The 17,472-nt window shown below is 38.8% G+C and overlaps 1 protein-coding gene across 2 annotated transcripts in view; it reads left to right on the top strand.

Annotated features, from left to right (window-relative positions):
* Positions 1-17,472, top strand: part of NOVA1 (NOVA alternative splicing regulator 1) — a 134,578-nt gene that overhangs the window by 76,568 nt on the left and 40,538 nt on the right. The window contains exon 1 of one of the 2 annotated variants that reach the window (XM_053697943.1): positions 5,144-5,389. The exons of the other annotated variant lie outside the window; for it this stretch is intronic. The gene's annotated coding sequence lies outside the window, so the exon portion shown is untranslated. Of the gene's footprint in view, positions 1-5,143; positions 5,390-17,472 lie in introns of those variants that run through there. 2 annotated transcript variants of the gene reach the window in all.

Raw genomic sequence — 17,472 nt, forward strand, 5'->3', positions numbered from 1 at the left:
ATTTCTACAAATCCTATTCAAGTTTGCTTAACCCTAACTGCATAATCTGGGGTGTGGCAAAATAAACCACTAAACTATCACTATTAGGTGAGAATATCACTAAGCCATAGTGATATTCCTTTACAATAGTGAAACAAAACAATTATTAATAAATTAAGATCTGTGAATTGTGTTCCATCGTTAACTTCATATTTGTAGCCTGACATATTACTAAGCCATAAAAATGGAGCCACCAGATCTACCACAGATAGTTTACAACCTCTCCCAAAAGGTTGATCAGCTTGCTCAGGCGGTTCATGATTTACAAATTGAAAATCAGTCTTTAAGGGGAATTATAAGAGACTCACTTACTACTCATACTGCACCACCTCAGCAAACACCTGAACCTTCAGTTTCACTACCAGAGCTCTTTTCTGGAAACAGGAAGCAGTATAGGCAGTTTAAGAATTCATGTCATTTACTTTATAATCTACGACCTCACAGTTATCCCACAGAGAGGATCAAGGTATTCAGTACTATTTCATTCCTGAGGGGTGAGCCAAGAATCTGGGCTGACAATCTGTGCGAACATAATGACCCAGTGCTAGGATCCCTTTCTGATTTTTTCACATGTATGGATGATCTTTTTCACGACACTGATGTACAAATGTCCGCTGAAGCCTCCATGAGGAACCTTAAGCAAGCCAAGAGACCCGTGGAGGAGTACATCACGGAATTCAAATTATACGCAGCTGATTCGGAATGGAGTCAGATTGCACTTCGAAACCAGTTCCGTTTAGGCCTCTCGGAGAGCTTGAAAGATGAAATCGCCAGGATAGAACTCCCAAAAACCCTAGAAGGAATGATGAATGCTGCAAAACAATTGGATCGCAGACTGCGAGAAAGGAAGGCAGAAAGGTTTTCTGCAGATGTCCGACCAAAACCTTCTATCTATTCCCCACCTCAACCAACCCAACATAGTAAACAAACAGCTGTTCCCATGGATATCGGAATAGCCCGTGGTCCTTTAACAACAGAAGAAAGATACCGCAGGAAGAGTAATAATCTGTGCATGTATTGCGCCAATCCTACACATTCAGTCCAGGAGTGTCCCATTTTACAGAAAAACAAGAAATGTAAGTTCAAAGTTACAAGTTATTTATTAAACACCACAAAAACTAAAACTTATTGCATGTTAACTCTCTCCATACAGTGGGACCAAGATCAGCTGACTACTGAAGCCATCATAGACTCGGGAGCTTATGGATGCTTTATTGATTATAATGTTGTAAAGCAAAATAAAATACCCCTTATAAAAAAGCATACTCCATTTTCTTTTCATATGATTGACGGTTCAGAACCTAAAACTGGCCCTATCACACACCATACCACACCGTTAACAGTTACTACAGCAGGACACACAGAACACCTCTCATTTGATGTTGTCTCGTCACCACATTTCCCAGTGGTTTTGGGTATTAGTTGGCTCAAATTACATAATCCAGTTATCCACTGGTCACTATCTTCCATAAAATTTGATTCAGTCTATTGTAAAACAACATGTTTCCACAAACATGTTCTACTCCAGACCGAAATAGCTACAGAAAAACCTGAGTTGCAAATTCCTTCACCTTATGCAGATTTCAAGGATGTATTCAGTAAAGTAGAAGCTGAGAACTTGCCTCCTCATCGTGCATACGATTGTCCAATACAACTTCAACCTGGTTCTTCCATCCCTTATGGACACTTGTACCCTCTCTGCAAGCCAGAATTGGATCATTTAAAGGAGTATCTCGAAGAAAATTTACGGAAAGGATTTATCAGAGCATCAACATCACCAGCAGGTGCCGGAATTTTTTTTGTGCGGAATAAGGATTCATCATTACGTCCCATAATCGATTACAGAGAACTCAACAAACGCACAATAAAAAATCGTTACCCACTCCCATTAATCCCAGAACTAATCGAAAGGTTATCTGAGGCAACTATATACACGAAACTCGATTTAAGGGGAGCCTATAACTTAGTGAGGATAAAAGAAGGACACGAATGGTTGACCGCATTCAGGACAAGGTATGGCCTTTATGAGTACCTTGTCATGCCGTTTGGACTGTGCAACGCACCCGCCACTTTTCAACACTTCATAAACGATGTGTTCAGAGATCTCTTAGACATCTGTCTTGTGATATACCTAGACGATATTTTGATTTATTCTAAAAATGAAACAGAACACAAAACACACGTGCGATGGGTACTGTCTAGGCTCCGAGAGCATAAACTGTATGCTAAGTTGGAGAAATGCATATTCCATACCAAGCATGTGTCATTCCTTGGATATGATATCTCACCAACAGGTATCACTATGCAAAAACAAAAAGTAGACGCTGTCAAAAATTGGTTAATACCCAAGTCCAGAAAGGAACTCCAAAAATTCCTAGGTTTTGCAAACTACTACAGGAAATTCATTAGAAACTTTTCCAAGATAGCAAAACCACTGACGAAATTAACCAGCATTAACTCATCTTATAACTGGGATCCAGACGCTAATTCAGCTTTTGAATATTTAAAGGATAGTTTTACATCAGCACCCATTCTAAGATTTCCGAACCCCGAACACCACTATGTGTTGGAAGTTGATTCCTCTGATTTTGCCTTAGGCTCAGTTCTCTCTCAACAGGAAACACCAAACGATCCCATCCATCCAGTTTCTTACTTCTCACAGATGATGTCAACAGCTGAAAGAAATTATTCCATAGGAGATAAAGAACTCCTCGCAATAAAAAGATCACTGGAACACTGGAGGCATCTTCTCGAAGGTACCAAGTTTCCTATTACCATTTTCACAGATCACAGGAACCTACTTTATTTAGAAAACAACAAAACTCTTTCAGCAAGACAGGTCCGTTGGAGTTTATTCTTCTCGCGCTTCAACTTCAATATTGTATATAGACCTGCCTCCAGGAATGGTAAAGCAGATGCTCTGTCTCGCCTACCTGAGAAACCTAAAACAACAACCCAAAATACCACTATCTTACCTACCGAATGTTTTGTAGGTCTAACCACCGATGTGATAACCGAAATCAAACGTCATTGTCTCAAGGAGCCGGAGCTACCTCACTCTTCTGTGCATAAGATTGATGACCTGTACTACCATGAAGGGAAATTATACATTCCCAAAGCATTGCGAATAAATTTGCTCAAGTTATACCATGACTCTCCATTAGCCGGACACCCAGGAATTTACCGAACCTTGGAACAGCTTTCACGGGATTGTTGGTGGCCAAAAATGAAAGAATCCATCCGAGACTATATCTTAACTTGTGCCATTTGTGCCACTTCGAAATCCGAGAGAAGAGCTCCGTATGGATTATTAACTCCATTACCAGTACCGAAGAGACCCTGGTACCATCTATCGATGGATTTCATAGTGGATTTACCTGAATCAAATAAACAGACAACAATCCTAGTGGTCATAGATATATTTACTAAGATGGCCCATTTTGTGCCGTATCACAAAGTACCCACATCCTCTGAGACAGCACATTTATTCATAGATAACATACTCAAGCTACATGGGTTACCAAAGATAATAACCACCGATAGAGGAACACAATTCACCTCACATTTCTGGACAAAACTTTGTGACTTAACACAGATCGATCATCGTTTCTCGACATCATTTCACCCTCAGACCAATGGTCAATCAGAGAGACTGAATCAATGGCTGGAACAATATCTTCGGTGCTATTGTTCCTACCATCAAGAACATTGGATGAACTTCCTCTCCATGGCTGAATTTGCCTATAACAATGCTGTAAACTCATCTACAAAATCTACACCATTTTATGCAAATTATGCCTACCATCCAACAATATCTTTCATTGCAACAGACACCTTAAATTCACCCTTAATCGATGATCTACATGATTCCTTACAAGACAATTTCCGCTTAATTGAGGAGAACATAAAAAATGCTCAGCTCACTCAAAAGCATTATTACGACCTCAAGAGAAGACCACCACCTATATACGCCATAGGTGATCTCGTTTGGCTATCCACCAAAAACATGAAATTACAGATACCGAGTAAGAAACTCTCGGGTCTGTTCATAGGACCATTCCCTATAGTTAGAATTGTCAATGAAAACGCAATGACTCTTAAATTACCTGATAGTATTAAGGTCCACCCCACATTTCATGTGTCACTATTGAAACCATACAGAGCCACTCGTCACTCTCAACTCATTCTTCCACCACCTCCTCAGGCACTGGATCCAGACGAATATGAAGTGCATTCCCTGCTGGATTCCAGGTTCCATAGAGGTGAATTACAATATCTGGTACGCTGGAAAAATTATTCAGCTGATGACGACACATGGGAACCTGCAACCAATCTTAGAGCTCAACGGCTGGTCACTCTCTTCCATCGCAGAAATCCAAATCGTCCCAGACCGGCAACTGTGGGACCGTTGCCCTGAGTGGGGGGTCATGTCAGGAACCTAGCTCCTTCTAGGACCCAGCGGAATCCTTCAAGCAACAAACTTGCAGCTTGCCTTTAAAAACCACCCCAAATCAATTCTCTTTGCTTAGTAATTTGGAGTACAAGGCTACCCTATTTACCTGAGCCTAACTACTTTGAATAACTTGTTTTCTGAACTTTTTTCCTCACAGGAACTTTTTGATACTTTGTTCAACTTTAACTGGAATTCATCCAAACAACTGCAGTGTTCATTAAAGGGACACTGTAACCAAATTTTTTCTTTCGTGATTCAGATTGAGCATGAAATTTTAAGCAACTTTCTAATTTACTCCTATTTTCAATTTTTCTTCGTTCTCTTGTTATTATTTGAAAAAGAAGGCATCTAGGCTTTTCTTTTGGTTTCAGTACTCTGGACAGCACTTTTTTTTATATTGGTGGATGAATTTATCCACCAATCAGCAAGGACAACCCAGGTTATTCACCAAAAATGGGCCGGCATCTAAACTTACATTCTTGCATTTCAAATAAAGATACCAAGAGAATGAAGAAAATTTGATAATAGGAGTAAATTAGAAAGTTGCTTAAAATTTCATGCTCAATCTGAATCACGAAAGAAAATTTTTGGTTACAGTGTCCCTTTAACTTAGGAGCTGACATGCAATCAATTGAATGAACTGCCTGAACCAAACTGCAAGTATTATTCTATGTGTTCTAATGCTTTGTTACTTGGAGAACTTTCACTGTGTAGTTAGTATTTAAAGGAGAGTTACCACAGAACTTGTCACTGAAAATCTGGCTTTAACCCTTATTGAAACATCCTGACTGCAGATTAATAAACAACACAGCTTCCACAGTGAAACTGGAACTTCCACAGAACAGGCTGTGCATTCATTTACAGCTCTGCCACACTACAAGTGCAACACAAGACAAGGTACAAGTAATCTCTGCAAATAAAATAGCAATACTGCATGAGCATATGTATAACTGTTAACAGAACCTGGTTACTAGTTAAATATTTATGTGTTACACTGCATAAGACTCTGAGAGTTAATAGAACCATTACTACACCTGCAACTTAAGAACTAAAGCTAACTTAATATTGAGAACAATTTCTACAAATCCTATTCAAGTTTGCTTAACCCTAACTGCATAATCTGGGGTGTGGCAAAATAAACCACTAAACTATCACTATTAGGTGAGAATATCACTAAGCCATAGTGATATTCCTTTACAATAGTGAAACAAAACAATTATTAATAAATTAAGATCTGTGAATTGTGTTCCATCGTTAACTTCATATTTGTAGCCTGACAGTACTAGACAGTGTGCGAATGAGGAGCAGACAGTCTCACACACACAGCCTCTCTTCCACTGCTGCTTACCAGAATCACAGCTCATGTTTCCACTACACACGCCAGGGTCAACAAGGGTGAACAGAAGGGACATTCATCAATCTGCCATCCTATATACAACAGTGTCTCAACTCCCCCATACAGTCCTCTATATGGTTCAGACCACAGTGGGGTTAAAATATAATTTCCACCTGATTTACAGTCAGTGGCAACAAGGAACCAATATGTTATATAAGTAATATACAGAAAAGGGAAGCCTCAATATATAGTACAAATGTTATAAAAAGGAAGTAATAAATATTTGGTGTTAGAATTGTTTAAAGAGACATGAAACACAAGTTTTTTTCTTTCATTTTTCAGATAGAGAATACAATTTTAAAAGCGTTTCCAATTTACTTCCCCCACTAGCAGGGGATGTCAACCAACCCGATGATATGCGATTGGGCGTATTGCTGTCCGCCGCTACGCGTTAAGGAGCAGCGGTCTTAAGACTGCTGCTGGGACATTATACACTCATTTTTTCTTTGCATAAATATTTTGTAGATGATCTATTTATATAGCCCATACATTTTTTTTTTTTTTTTTTTTTTTAAATGTATAGTTTTGCTTATTTTTAAATAACATTGCTATGATTTACCAAGCCCCAAAGTTTTATGAGAATACCGTCAGTTACCTTCTCCAGCTTGCTCCTGTTCGTGTAAAGGGTCTTTTCAAGTGCAAAAGAAGGGGGAGGGGGGGTAGTGTCTTATTTCCCACTTGCAGTGGGCTTTCCAACTACCTTTTCAACAGAGCTAAACTGAGAGCTTCTAAGTAAGTTTTAAAACAGTTTTATACTGGATTTTTATATCAGTGTCTATGCATCGTATTCTTTATAGTAGTGTCTATTACATGCAGTTATATGAAAATGAGTCTATACTGTCCCTTTACTGTTTCCGGTGGGCCTGAAGGCTCGCACGGAAACATCTGCATCAAGCTCAGTTCACAGCTTGATGAATCGGCCGCATTATATGTAATATGTTTGAATGTATATTAATTAAATGCATGTGTTTGAGGATATTTAATTCCTTTTCATACAAAATGATAAAAATGTGACATCTGTAGCGACATGCAATCCTAATAATGCAGGGAAGCCTTTTATTAGTGCAGGTTGCACGTCTATCTATCCTATTATATGTTTATTATTACCATTGCGTACTACTGACACTCCTTAGGGGGGGCAGAGAAATTTTGCACTTGGGCCCGCTGTTGAGGAGGCCCATTACTGATTGGTGCAAGATGAGGCAAGGAAGGAAAGGTATGGAAGGTACAAAAAAACAACACATTAGAAGACAGTCTGGTAGAACAAGTATGAAAAACAAAACAAAAGGAATTGCAAAGATAGAAAAGGTGGAGATAGAAAGCAGTGCTGATGGAGGAACAAGCAATAGAGAGGAAAGTAATGGTATATAGAGGCTCATTGAAAGAGATGATATTGGATGTCCAGGAGGATAGGACAGTAGTAAAGTCTGTGGGGTCGATTTATGAAGCAGCGGATGCTGCTTCCGACCCACTCCGCTTCAGGTCTGCCTGAAGCGCAAGTTAAGAAGCAGCGGTCCTAAGACCGCTGCTCCTTAACTCGTCTGCCACCTCTGAGGTGGCGGACAGCAATCAGCCCGATCGGATACGATCAGGTTAATTGACACCCCCTGCTAGCGGCCAGGGGGCGGCATTGCACCAGCAGTTCACCAGATGTTCATTTATTGATGTGCAGCGGACATGATACGATACTGCGTAACATGTTCGTCCGCACCTTAATAAATGGACCCCTGTATCTGCCTGTGTACATGAATGTGTCTGTAAGTATGTGTAGATGAATGTGTTTGTAAGTATGTATATATGTGTGTGTCTGCATGTATGTGTGTGTGTGTATGTATGTGTGTAGGTATGTGTACATGAATGTGTCTGTAAGTATGTGTAGATGAATGTGTTTGTAAGTATGTATATATGTGTGTGTCTGCATGTATGTGTGTGTGTGTATGTATGTGTGTAGGTATGTGTACATGAATGTGTCTGTAAGTATGTGTAGATGAATGTGTGTGTAAGTATGTGTATGTCTGCATGTATGTGTACATGTGTGTGTGTGTAGGTATGTGTATATGTGTGTGTCTGCATGTATGTGTACATGAATATGTGTGTATCTGTGTACATGTGTGTATGTATGTATGTGTACATGAATGTGTGTATATCTATGTGTACATGAATGTGTCTGTAAGTATGTGTACATGTTTGTGTCTGTAAGTATGTACATGAATATGTGTGTATCTGTACATGTGTGTCTGTATGTATGTGTACATGTGTGTCTGTATGTATGTGTGCATGTGTTTCTGTATGTATGTGTACATGAATGTGTGTGTATATCTATGTGTACATGAATGTGTCTGTAAGTATGTGTAGATGAATGTGTGTAAGTATGTGTGTGTCTGCATGTATGTGTACATGAATATGTGTGTATCTGTGTACATTTGTGTCTGTATGTATGTGTACATGAATGTGTGTGTATCTATGTGTACATGAATGTGTCTGTAAGTATGTGTAGATGAATGTGTGTGTAAGTATGTGTACATGCATTTGTCTGTAAGTATGTGTACATGAATATGTGTGTATCTGTGTACATGTGTGTATGTATGTATGTGTACATGAATGTGTGTGTATCTATGTGTACATGAATGTGTCTGAAAGTATGTGTACATGAATATGTGTGTATCTGTGTACATGTGTGTCTGTATGTATGTGTTCATGAATGTGTGTGTATCTATGTGTATATGAATGTGTCTGTAAGTATGTGTACATGAATATGTGTGTATTTGTAGATGTGTTTGTGTGTGTATCTATGTGTACATGAATGTGTCTGTAAGTATGTGTACATGCGTGTCTGTATGTATGTGTACATGAATATGTGTGTATCTGTGTACATGTGTGTATGTATGTATGTGTACATGAATGTGTGTGTATCTATGTGTACATGAATGTGTCTGTAAGTATGTGTACATGAATATGTGTGTATGTGTAGATGTGTTTTTGTGTGTATCTATGTGTACATGAATGTGTCTGTAAGTATGTGTACATGCGTGTGTCTGTAAGTATATATACATGAATATGTGTGTATGTGTAGATGTGTTTGTGTGTGTATGTATGTGCACATGCCTGTGTCTGTATGTATGTGTACATGTGTTTGTGCGTGTAATGTATAAGTGCATAAAAGCACACAGCATAAGTATAGTTTTCTCTCTGCCACAAGAGCACACTTACAATTACCCATGTTTGGTTGGTTTCTAACACCATGTGAGGATAGCTTGTGACTATCTAATCTGACTTTAAAGGTTTTAATAAAAGTGTCCACCCATAATCTAATCAGTGATGCAGTGCTGAGGCCAGTCTTGGACTCCTTCCTTCCACAGTATTAGCAATAAATGTCAGAGATTTGCAGAGCATTATTCATAGAGTATGCAGCATACAATGGGTTAAGGGTGGATAAGATATTGCTAGCCTCTAAGGCATATTTTACTGGCTATAAGCAACCTCTCCCCACCTCCTCCTCTTATGTTTGGACTGCATGTCCCCCCAGCATCCTCCACTCTCATGGGCTCCCAACTCTGACATCATGTGGAAAGTATGTCCAAGAAAACTTAAAAGTGAGAGAACAGCATAAATGAGAAAATTTTGCAGCCAGGGCAACACTACAACATTACAAAGTCAAGATACAGCACAGCAAGTGAATAATACAGCTCGTACCTCTAGGACACAATACTGTTAGTCCCACTAGGACAAGTTTCAGCTGTTGTAGGACACAAAACAGTTACTGCTCCTAGTGCACAATAGAGATGCTATGTGCAGGACAAATGACTCACAGACTAAATTGAGAACCACTAGGACAAAATAGTGCAATTAGTATACACTTAGATGTACTACAATTATGACAGTAAACAGAGGGTTGCCGCACAACAATGCACTATGTTATGCATCACCACTAAAATATGATACAAGAACACAGTACACTAACTTTTAGCAGTACAAATATAGTATACAGCATGCCTTGAACATAATACAGTATATCCCCTCTAATATGCTATAGATCCTGTAGTGCAGGGTATAGTACAACTATGTCATGATTATTGCACCTCTATGAGTTTAAAGGGATATGAGACCCAAAGTTTTTCTTTGATTCAGATAGAGAATACAATTCTAATTTATAAAAACCTGTGATATCTTTTACTACAACAATATATTTGCAGATCTACACCCACTGCAAAAATGCTTATATTCAGATTTGAAATATGTGTGTGTGTGTGTATATATATGTATGTATATATATATATATATATATATATATATATATATATATATATATATACACATACAGGTGAAACTCGAAAAATTAGAATATCGTGCAAAAGTTCATTTATATATATAAAAGGTGAAACTAATATATGAGATAGACTCATTACATACAAAGCAAGCTAGTTCAAGCCGTGATTTGTCATAATTGTGATGATTATGGCTTACAGCTCATGAAAACCCCAAATCCACAATCTCAGAAAATTAGAATATTACATGCAATCAATAAAACAAGGATTGTACTAGTGCTTCTGCAGACATACTAGACAATAAGGAGCAATTTTTGAGGATATGGGAACCCTGGATAATGTACTCCGAAGCTAGAAATAGAAATAGACAGCAAAGATTCAGAACACCTGACTAAAACCAAAATAGTTATGAAGTGGGTGCCCCCCTGCCTCTCCCGCTCCTGCCCAGCTTGTCTGGGTGGGTCACATCCCATTACCCTTCCCCTCCCTTTGGGATGTATCCAGTCTCCCCCGGGACAGGGGGGGGGTGATAGATAGAGCACCATGGGTCTTCTTACTGGCTGGGTCCCCTCCTCCACAGGGTTTTGAAAGGTTATTACTGATAATAATATATTATGCTTAATTTGTGCTTTTGTATATGAGGTATGTGTAACCATGTTCAATGACTTAAAATTTAGCAGAGATGGAATTCTTTGTCAAATGTAAATTATACACTGTAAAACTCAATAAAAACTTTTGTTCATTAAAAAAAACAAGGATTGTACATAGAACAATATCGGACCTCTGAAAAGTATAAGCATGCATACTGTATGTACTCAGTACTTGGTTTGGGCCCCTTTTGCAGCAATTACTGCCTCAATGCGGCGTTGCATGGACGCTATCAGCCTGTGGCACTGCTGAGGTGTTATGGAAGACCAGGATGCTTCAATAGCGGCCTTCAGCTCTTCTGCATTGTTCGGTCTCATGTCTCTCATCTTTCTCTTGGCAATGCCCCATAGATTCTCTCTTCAGGTCAGGCGAGTTTGCTGGCCAATCAAGCACAGTAATCCCACGATCATTGAACCAGGTTTTGGAGCTTTTGGCAGTGTGGGTAGGTGCCAAGTCCTGCTGGAAAATGAAGTCAGCATCCCCATAGAGCTTGTCTGCAGAAGGAAGCATGAAGTGCTCCAAAATCTCCTGGTAGACGGCTGCGTTGACCCTGGACTTAATGAAGCACAGTGGACCAACACCAGCAGATGACAGGACTCCCCAAATCAACACAGACTGTGGAAACTTCACACTGGACTTCAAGCATCTTGCAGTATGTGCCTCTCCATTCTTCCTCCATACTCTGGGTCCTTGGTTTCCAAATGAGATGCAAAATTTGCTCTCATCAGAAAAGAGGACTTTAGACCACTGAGCAACAGACCAGGTCTGCTTTTCTTTAGCTCAGGTAAGATGCTTCTGACATTGTTAGTTGTTCAGGAGTAGCTTGACAAGAGGAATACGACATTTGAAGCCCATGTCCTGGATCCGTCTGTGTGTGGTGGCTCTTGCGAAAGTCCCCAACACTTTTGAATGGCCTTTCCCTGACAATCCTCTCCAGGCTGCGGTCATCCCTGCTGCTTGTGCACCTTTTTCTTCCACACTTTTCCCTTCCACATAAAGTTCTATTAATGTGCTTTGATACAGCACTTTGGGAACATCCAATTTCTTTTGCAATAACCTTTTGAGGCTTTCCCTCCTTATGGAGGGTGTCAATGATGGTTTTCTGCACAACTGTCAGGTCAGCAGTCTTTCCCATGATTGTGATTTCTACTGAACCAGACTGAGAGACCATTTAAATGCTCAGGAACCCTTTGCAGGTGTTATGGCTTAATTAGCTGATTAGAGTGGGACACTTTGAGCCTAGAATATTGCACCTTTTCACAATATTCTAATTTTTACTGAGATTGTGGATTTGGGGTTTTCATGAGCTGTAAGCCATAATCATCACAATTATGACAAATCACGGCTTGAACTATCTTGCTTTGCATGTAATAAATCTATCTCATATATTAGTTTCACCTTTTAAGTTGCATTAGTGAAATAAATGAACTTTTGCACGATATTCTAATTTTATGAGTTTCACCTGTGTGTGTGTGTGTGTGTGTGTGTATATATATATATATATATATATATATATATATATATATATATATATATATAGCGACAGAGAGGGATATAGATATATTCATATTATTTGCCCTACTGTGTGATGTAGTTAATTTATTAAGGTACCGCTTCTATGTAATTAGCTTGTGTTGCAGCACATGTGCAGGCGTTTTCCTGTGGTTGGATGCAGATTGCATGTAATGTCACATTTTCTTTGTGTCTATGCCTATCCATTGCTGTTTGCTCCCATTTCTCGGGCCTAGTCTTCCAGTAATACCTGGCACTGCTGAATTCACAATAATGGAAGCAAACCAAAAGATATTTATAGAGTGTCTAAATGCCCCAAGGAAAAAGCCAATTTAGATTATGTGACAATATTGGGTTTTTCTCCTCTCAAATCTGTGCATGTCCCTAGGTGTTTAGAAAATGTAGGCCAAAGGCAGAATGTGGCTGTAATTACACAGCGTGGCTGCACATCTTCTCCTGCACACTCTGCACTCGGTGTGTTCTACTTCTCAGTTATAAACAGCCTCAGCTGTAAACTAATCTACATGCGGAGAGGCTTTGAGTCGTGTGGGAAGGCTTCAGGGCACTTGTTTAAGAAGAGATGGGACCTTGTTCTTAAAAAGTAGAAAAAAAAAGTAACACACTTGTTCTAGAGATACTGCAATATTTTAAAAATAAAGGCAAAGAGACATTGGACTGCATATTTGTCTTGAGAGTGATAGTACAGAGACACTGCTGAGCTATAGTTCCAAAAAAGCAAATAAAGACTGAAAAGCTGTACAGTGTAGTAATTCTGGAAATCACATGATGTGATAATCAGGACATGAACAGGCTGCAGCTCACTTGTAAAGAGCAGAGATTGCATAGAGCAGTGATTTCCAACATTTTGCTCAGGGACTTATTTGGTGTAATTTTAAAACGAATTTGACTCCCAGATGACCTGTATGACTCCTATACTATTAATGTGACACAGTGACATTAACAAGAAAATATACTGAACTCTAGGGAGAGTGTATGATCAATATACACAAGTGTTATTAAAAAAAGGCTTTATGCTCAGATTCCAGGTCCCCTGAAGAAGGCAAAGATGCTGCTATGTCTTTGTCATAGAGACTGCAGTGCACTAGGAGGTTAGGAGATAAAAGCCATATTACATTTGTGTGTATTGCTGCAGCCATAATTCTTGAACTGCATTGACATTTCATATACACCAAGTTCTTGCCACCAACGTTTGAGTTCAGTACAGGGGAGTGCTGACATTGTGTTGCTTAGGGATAGGGTCAGGACGCCATTTATGGCTAAGGTTATAGTAACGTCTAGAACGTCGGAGAGGGCTGCAGTGTGTTATTATGCAGTCTAATGCACCCCCCTCTAACAAGAGCTTGCATACTGTCCCTCTTGCAATGTCACCTGCTACATTGATGCAGCCATATTATGTCTATTGTGACATTGTGGTCTTGGTGATATTGGAGCTGGACGTTCTGGCAGCTGTGATATTGACATCCTGTTTAAATTAAGGTAATGAACCACTGGGTCATATTAACAAACCACAATTGGGATTTTTTTTAAATTTTTATTATTATTTTATTTTTGTTTTTTACATAAAATGAGTTGTCCAGACTGAAAGTGTGAATAATTAAAAACAGAAAAAGAAATACTAAGAAAGTAGCATTCATAACACTGGGACCAGAGTATTAAGAGTTTAGAGGGATTCACACCATAATTATGTAGGGTATTAGAAGAGGCACATGCTGAGTTTGAAACAAGGATTAAGACATGAATGATCAGGGAGAAAAAATAAGTGTGATAGTTTAGCTTTAAAATAAACATGAAGAAGCCGGAAGCTGATTAAAGAATGTGTTATTTGATGGCCAAGGACTTGATCAGAGTAGTTCAGTTGGATGTAGCTAGACAACTGGATCAGTTGCTGAAACAAGTGTAAGTTTTATAGGATATACTCTTAGGGCCCAGTGATTTAAAGCTCTATGATCTGGTGAGATTATCTAAGTCTTCTCAGCACTACTAGGTCCCTCTGGGAATTTTAGAAAGACACTTTTTATCTTGAAAGCTGTTAATCACTGTGCAGAGATCTGGATCTCAAGGACAGATAAATACATTATAATATAAAGTCTAAACATTAAAAAAAACAAAGATGTTGCGTGATTTCTCTCTATGCCTCCAAGTTTTCTATCTTTAGGCACTAAGTAAGGATATGGGATGAAACATCACAATAGTGTTTAGTAGTAAAAACAAATACACTCAAATATGCTCAAAATACAGCAAAACTCTTACAATTCATATGTATTTGTTTAGTTTATATACATGTCATTTAGAAGCATTTAGTAGTTTTGATTGTTCAGTGAGTTCGAGTTCCCGTCATACGAATAGAGAGAGCTCCTGCTATTAAAGTTAAAAAAGGTGGCAATGTATATAAAGCCCCTTATACATGGCTGTAAGGATCTTGTATGTTGCCTCACCCAGACAAAAATAGGTCAGCCCAACATCTGCTTTAGTTAAGGTCTTGCATTAAACTCCTGATGAACCCCTCTTATGTGTTCTGATCATAGAGCAGGAGTCTAAATCCTCTGCAGAATTTAGTGTGTCACTGGGAAGTAGGGCAGTATGTAGGGCAATTCTAATCTGAGAGGAAATGCTTGCAGAACGCCAGCCAGCGAGCAGATGGATGCTGCAGAGACTGAAGAACAAGTTCAGCTGTGCATTTTACACCAGCAGCAGATCATCTCACTGATCAGACTCTAATCTTTGGCTGGCAATGAGCACAGTACTGTGCATGACATAGTTGTTGCCAAAGGTGCAGGGCAATGAAACCTTCATTGGACAGAGACTCTCCTCCAGAGCAATCAATAGCCACAGAACTGTTAAAGGGACATCTACCATAGCACTGTACTGCTTATCATGCTGTTGTTTTTCCTTATGTACCTGCCGCTCTCCTTAAAGCCATTCTCTTAATTTAACTCATTACAGAATCCAGCTGCTAAAGCTATTTATTTTATAGTGGGTGCCGCCATCTTGTAGCATGTGTATCGTAGACGCCTGTGACAGAAGCAGGGCAGTTTTACAGATCTGTGATGTTACCGTCTTTTTGACAGCTGTACCTTTCACTTCTGTTTAGCTCACATAACCAAGAGCAGAACAGTTAATTTTTTTCAGTTTTTTGCACAGTTTAAAAGCTACATAACAAATGTTCCAATATGGCAGCACCCAGTGATAAGATGCAGAGCTTAAAGTGATGGCAAACACCCCCCTTTTTAAAATCAGATCTGGAATGTAAGCGCAATTTTAGATGAAGTTTAATTCATTAGCTGTAATGAAGATGCAGTATAACTTAGTTATTAATATAGATATGAAATTCAAATACTGCATGCTCTTCCGCCCACTTCAAAAGTAAAATTTTCTGTGAGCTAACAGATTGAATTGTTGTCCAATCAGCGCTATCCCCATCTGGCACTTTTGTTGTAGCTAGAACATTGATTGGAGAGTAATTCAATCATTTAGCTGACAGGAAAATTGATTGGTGTAACGTGGGGTATTTGAATTTCATATCTATATTAATAACTAAGTTATACTGCATCTTCATTACAGCTAATGAATTAAACTCCATCTAAAATAGCGCTTACATTCCAGATCTGATTTTAAAAAGGGGAGAGTTTACCATCACTTTAAATAACTAATACTTGTTAGGGGTTAAAATAAGAGAAAAACAGCCGCATGAGGAAAAACAATAGCATGGTGAGTAGTAACCATGCTACTTAAAGGGACATGAAACCCAACATTTTTCTTTCATGATTTAAATAGAGCATACAATTTTAAACACATGCTGCAGCTTACCAATTTACTTCTATTATTTAATTTGCTTCGTTTTCTTAGTATCCTTTGTGGAAAAGCATATCTATATGTTCAGCTAACTCCCAATAGTGCTATCTGAATCATGAAAGAACAATTTTGGGTTTTATGTCCCTTTAATTGTCCCCTGCAGTTTAATGTCCCTTTAAATATATAATCTGTTTGCTTGATGCTCCATTGTTAGAATGTCAAATATATTAATAAATGAGACACAGAGTTCAGAATGATAGTGTGTTGCAGTAATAAATATACACGTGAAGGCATGGTAAAGCCATGATAGTAACAACACAAGTGTATGAGAGGACATGATATAGGGGGCATTGGGAATATAATGTAGCAGACGCTACTGGGGAGTTTTAGCAGAGTACTTGACAGGAGGCAGATTATATAAGGAACAAAATAAGGAGCTAGAATATGCTTAGGAAGCATTAGGAGTAGGAGTATGTTAAAAAGGAGGTGTGGAGAGGAGAAATGGGGGTAAAAAACGAACAAGAGCCTGTAGGCCGTGTGCATTAGGGAGAAGAGTGTGAGTAGATGTGGTAAGTAGTATATCTATGAGAAGCATTTGCATTAAGAACAGTAGAAGGAGAGGAAGTGTGCTAGTAATTGCCTTTATATTGCAGTGTGTATGCCTTAGCTTCTAAGCACTGAAAAACTAATGCCATTTTAGAAGCACCCAGTTTCCAAAACAAATGAGGCATAATAAGCAGAGAGAGAGAGAAAAGATATAGGCAGTGGCCTTGCTTAAGGGTCTTACTCCCTTTTAACTATTCTGTAAAGGTTCCAATATGAAAGGAGCTATATCCAAGCATCAGTCTAATTGTAGATTTTCATTAGCAGAGCATCTTGGCTGCTCAAAGCGTTTTGTGTTTTATTAATTGGAAAAATTGATCTGGTGAATCCCTGGGGAAGGATTGAAGCACTTACCCACAAAGTGCTTCTCTTAACCACTGCATGGGGGCTGTTTAACCTCACATCTACCAGTTTATACATTTCTGGCTGCAATTTAAAAGGATACACTCAGATAGTGCTGAAGTATTTTTGTGTGTATCAGGACAGGCTCAGACAGTTCTTGGCTCCCATTTAATGCAGGGTGACAGCCCATTATAATAGCAGGCGCAGGCTACAACGTTTTTCTGTATTATGCAGGGTGACGACTGTCTGCTGATTAATAGCTGCCAGCTTTGAAATCTAACAATGCCTTGGTAAACATTACCACATTAAAAATACTGTACTAAACAATTGTATTAAAAATATGTTCGTTAAAGAGAGACTAGTGTAAAGAGGTCATCAGTGAAGCTCTGCTTCCCATTGCA

Source organism: Bombina bombina, chromosome 1 (assembly GCF_027579735.1).
Source record: "Bombina bombina isolate aBomBom1 chromosome 1, aBomBom1.pri, whole genome shotgun sequence".
Classification (NCBI taxonomy): domain Eukaryota; kingdom Metazoa; phylum Chordata; class Amphibia; order Anura; family Bombinatoridae; genus Bombina; species Bombina bombina.